Raw genomic sequence first — 5,291 nt, 5'->3', positions numbered from 1 at the left:
GCGCGTGTGTGTGTGTGTGTGTGTGTGTGTGTGTGTGTGTGTGTGTGTGTGTGTGTGTTTGTTTAAATAATCTCATTTGTGTCACTGACCTCGCCACATTTTATAACAGTTAATCATAGTTTGAAGGACATGCAGTTTTCAAGTGTTTAGTCCTGAGCCAGGTGTCCTGGTTTGCTTTTGACTTTTCTTTTTTTTTTTGGACATAATATGAAGAGTGCACCTTCAGTTAAGTCCTGACATCAAGCCATCTCCCTCATCCAGCCCTCCCCACCCCCTCCCAACCCCTTCTGTCCTCACACACACAAACACACACACACACACACACATACACATACACACACACAAAGACACACACACACACAAGCAAACAAACAAACACACATACACCCAAACTCCTGGATGGCCATCCGTTTCCTAACAGTTTTACGAAGAGACCGTTCATAACATCGTCATCGAAAACGATCGGAAATGACTTGCCCGGTAAACTCAGTAGGTGGCATTGTAAACTACAGTTCGAGAAATCCTTATTCGAATCCTGAGCAGGACTTTCCTGAACGTGGATCATTGGTAGAATTTTTAAAGCTCCCCATACCCTATCGGAGTTGGCAATGGAATGGCTGTCCCATCTCTTAAATATTCTCTCTCGATTGAAAGAGAAGCTGATATTTTTAAAAAGCTAGTGAACTGATCCGAAAAGATAGTATAGAGTCTTTAAATGGGTTACCATCCTTTTTCAATGGCATCGGTAGCCCAGAGGTTAGGCTACCGGACTCATAGCCATGAGATTGCGCGTTCGGGGGTTCGAGCCTCAGCTCGGTTAGACGGGGTGTCCTTGGGAGATGGACGTTAAACTCGATCGATCGAAGGTCCCGCCTCTTAAATAGTCTAATAGCGTTGATAGGGGCGTTAAAACCATACCATTTCACCATTTTCACCATCACTTTTTCAGGGATGAGATTTATACCAAGATGAGAATGAACCTAAAATGTCGACCCGCACGACGGTATAAACCGACTTCTATGCGCCTCTGTATTGGGCGCTGAAGCTATAACAAAGTAGGGGGTCCGTTTGTGCCACAAAACAGAGCATTCCAACTCATTGTCGCACAGATAGTAAACATATTGGACAGCTGGACGTCTATTCAGGTCAAGGTCGCTACGTTTCCACCTCTTTCACTGAGTTGGTATAAGTCAGTAAGAGTTCTACGATGCTGGCTACTGGCTACCTCATAAGGTCATAAAAATTAAAACGAGCGCACGAAACACAAGTTGGTTGCATTCACACCAGTTCACAGCACGGGTTGATTTATCTTTATGGTAAGGCTAAACATCTCAAGGTAAAAATTCCGTTTTAAAAGTGCTGAATTTTAAAACAGCAATTATCAACATTTTAGAGTGGAGGCCAATATGAAACCGACGAGTACTCTGTCGGGCTCGGGTATACTATTACACTGACCTGGAACAGTATAAAAGTGAATGCTGGTACTAGCCTAATTGCATAATTACAATTTTTACATAACGTTTAAAAGCAAGCAAGCCCATAAACATCAAGAGACACAATTTAGAGTAACTTTAAGGGGCAGACTGTTTCATTCCGTCTGTCAAGACCAACCCAGGCTGAGAAGGATGCGCAAGGTCCAAGCAAAAAGCTGATTGAGATACTCAATATAAAAAAAGAAATTAATTCTTCCGACACGAGCATAGAACTCACGTTCTCTGCGTGTAACAGCGAAGCCCTTAACCGCTACACACAGACGCCGGTGCTTGTAAAAAGTTAAGGTCTATGCCCCAAGCAGCAAAAGCATGGAGACATGGAGTAGTACATGTATTATGGTGTATTACGAGAGGTTAGAAGCCTATAAAGAAAAGAACATGAAAGAGACTTGACAACCTCCAAACGACGAAGATTTCAGAAAATAGCATTTGATTGAGAAAATTGATCCAAATTCGACCGAATTAAGATGCACCCTCTATGAATAAACAATTACCTGGAAGCAGTACAAACCAACAGAGAAAGAGGATTTTTGGCAAAGAGAAGTTACGGTCGATAGAGGTAGAACCTCTCAATGAGTTCCTTGCATGCAATGCCATGGCGGTAACGTTTACCCCACACGCTTCTTTTTCAACTCTGAAGACAGTCACTCTTGATTTTTATTTTGAAAGACAATAAATCCCGTTACATGAAATGTTCAGGAGAGCCAAAAAATATCATACCTTTGCCTCTCAACAACTAGTTGTTTTGAATATTTTCAAAATACTTTCACCTCCTTTAATTATCAAGATATCGATACCAGATTAAGACAGACACGTTTTTAAGTATCAGGTAGAATCGATAACTCAGTTTCGTCCAAAACAGGTTATACTGTATTTTAAGATCAAATTCTAGAACGTTACCCGTATATCTAAAAGATTTGGTACTGCGAATCTTTCTTGCATGGCAATGAAAAATAAGTACCATACTAATGTAAGATGTCGGAATTAATTTGTCATATTGAGGAGGTGGACTTATTTATGAACGCATCAAACGTGTTATGTTAAGTGATGTTTTATTCATTTATTCATAACATGCAACTTCTGAATTAAACTCTGTAAACTCTTCGGAAAGATCCTGAGATACTTTAGACATGCAGAAGTCGCAGCCACAATCTAAACCTTTGAATGTGCAATACATATTTCTTATCGCTTCGCTTCCTCCTCTTAAAAGGATATTATAGCTTCTTCCCCCCGTGAATCAGGGCGCTGCACAGTGGCGACCGACAGTGGCATTGTTTGTAAACTGTTCTGTATTTGTGTAATAGTGTGTATTTATGTATGTATTTATGCATGTATGTATTTATGTATGTACGTATTTATAATTATGTATTTATGTATGTATGTTTGCCATTGTAAAACAAAGTGCCCTTCTGGGACAAATAAAAGTGTAATTTATTATTATTATTATTATTATTATTATTTCATATAACGTGTTGACATGTAAAGCCAAAAGGGTTTCTGTGTAGGAGGAAAAGGCATGTTTGTCATGAGGGATATATACCCTTTCAAAACAGTTTCACCGGCCTATGTGATGTAACGGTTGCAAGGGCGCTTCACCGTCATCACAAGAAGCTGTGTTCGATTCCCGTGAGGGGAGAATTATTTTAGAAAACGTCGATCGCTCCGCTGGGATATCACGTACCTCTTAACACGGGTTGGCCCTTACAGGCAGGATCTAAGCCCGCTTCCTAGTTATCTAAATTGTACTTATTGGGGCGTAAATAAACCATTTGGTTTTTTTTGTTTTGAAAATGGCTTCATTTTTCAAGAGGAAGAACCCAGTACCGCGAACTTAGATGTTCGTCAACAAGATTTTTGTTTGGGTAAGTGTTTTACGGCGCTCGCAACTGCATGGGGTCATAATATGAGCGCGCGGGATACATTATACATATTCAGTTTGGCTAGAGTTATTTTTTTCATTTTGCTCGGGTGGCGGCCGAAGCCTACTCTTATAGATTTTGAACCAAAAAGGATGTTTTACGTGCGCAGGTTGAATATGCGACCTCTGAGATATTTTGCCCTTATCTGAGAAGGCTAGGTGTTAGATCTTACCTACCATAAGATCAGCGGTGGGACTGAAAGACAGCAGTAAGAAGGAACCATTGCAAGGAGCAGCAGTAGAAAGGCTGCACAAAGAGTCAAGAGTCCAGAGAAGGGGGCGAAAGGAGAGAGGGGGCGCATAAAGCGGAGACGAAAGCAAAACATGGATAGAGAGCAAGAAAGAATGGATGGAACCAAAATGTGTAATAACCTATTTTTTTTAAAAACTAAACAAATAACACGACATGTTTACAGCACGTGGTTCGTTTGGGATACGGATGAAGCCCACATGCATTGCAGTCCAGTTTGATAAAAGAAGCTTTCTTAAGTTATAATGACATACCTGTACAACTTCTCAGGTAAGACGAGATGCAGCGAAGCAGAACAAATACGACACTACATCAAATATTAAATTGCAACGATTAAAACAACCGGGATCACTTGGGTTGGGTGGTCTTTCCTTTGGTGGCTATTATAAAATAGACCATTTCACACATCCGAAGTAATTCGGCTTACGTGTCTTTTTTCTCTGTTCATATATAGTTTAGTCGCAGGCACCTTTCGCTTACACTTGGCTTGAAAATACAATTAATTATCACAAGCGTTTCACCTGCACAGCTAAAAGGAACCCACATCATTCACTATAATAAAACTATTTAAAAGAAAGAAAAACACTTTTGTCCGCAAACTCGGTTGATAAAGTCCTTCCTTTGAAACCACTGCCGTTGGTCGATGACTTTGGTCTGTTTGTCAATGCGATCGGTATCGCCAGTGTGAGAAAGTACCTGGGATAACCATCCGCGCGCGAACTCACTCGGCCCCCTCTTCGCGAACACATCAAAGGGGGGATCATTCAGCAAAGTGTCGTGGGCATCCACGGGACGTCAGTCGGGGGGCTAAGGTGAAAGTATGGAACGCCGTGACGGTTATATTATGCTGAACACAAAGAGAACACAAGAAGTTGTGATGAAGTACCGCTAAATGTGAATGTACACGGGTTTACTGTGTTTGACAAAGGTTGACTGTTACAAACAAAATGTGAGGCAGCGTGGTGGAATCAGGCTCTCGTCAATTTTTGAGCATGTAGAGTTATTGATATCATCGTAAAACTTGTTCACTTGTGTTTATTTGGATGAAAAAAAATATCCATTTTTCTTGAATACAAGTCGAGATATTTGCGAATAAATAAGGAGGGGGTCACCTGTTTTCAGAGGTAAAATTAGCGAGAAAATGGCCACCAAAGATTAGTTATTTTTTTAGCTTAAGAGTCCGTGGTAACTGGAATTTACATTTTGTGGTGAGTTTAATCAACGTTTTTAAGAAAAATCCGAACAGAAATGAGTTTTTTAATGGGCATGAAAGGTGTTGAGCCAAAAAACAAAAATTGGATAAAAACTCACAAACCTGCGGAAAAAATGCAAGTTTCTTCACTTTGATTATTTTGACGAGAGCCTGATTCCACCACGCTGCCTCACAAATGTAAATGTATACGAGTTTACTGTGTTTGACAAAGGTTGGCTGTTACAAACAAAATCATCAATGAGCTATGAAAACTGTGGAATGAAAAAGCTTAACTTTATTTCAGACTAATATTAATCATCAATGAGCTATGAAAACTGTTGAATGAAAAAGCTAAACTTTACAGGTTTCAAACTAATTTTTTCCGACTAATAATTACACAAGACACAGTAATCAATGTGTCATCGTTCGTCTTATAAT

The 5,291-nt window shown here is 40.0% G+C and overlaps 1 protein-coding gene across 4 annotated transcripts in view; it reads right to left on the bottom strand.

Annotated features, from left to right (window-relative positions):
* LOC101847421 (RYamide receptor) overlaps positions 1-4,435 on the bottom strand; it is a 245,911-nt gene extending 241,476 nt beyond the window's left edge. For 2 of the 4 annotated variants that reach the window (XM_035969675.1, XM_035969677.1), the window contains exon 1: positions 3,916-4,426. The gene's annotated coding sequence lies outside the window, so the exon portion shown is untranslated. Of the gene's footprint in view, positions 1-3,915 lie in introns of all 4 variants that reach the window. The other 2 variants (XR_004858529.1, XM_035969678.1) reach the window with 2 other exon arrangements.
* Between the last annotated feature and the right edge of the window lie 856 nt (positions 4,436-5,291).

The sequence above is a fragment of the Aplysia californica genome, unplaced genomic scaffold (genome assembly GCF_000002075.1).
Source record: "Aplysia californica isolate F4 #8 unplaced genomic scaffold, AplCal3.0 scaffold00169, whole genome shotgun sequence".
Classification (NCBI taxonomy): Eukaryota; Metazoa; Mollusca; class Gastropoda; order Aplysiida; family Aplysiidae; genus Aplysia; species Aplysia californica.
This window is presented reverse-complemented; position numbering and strand designations above follow the sequence as displayed.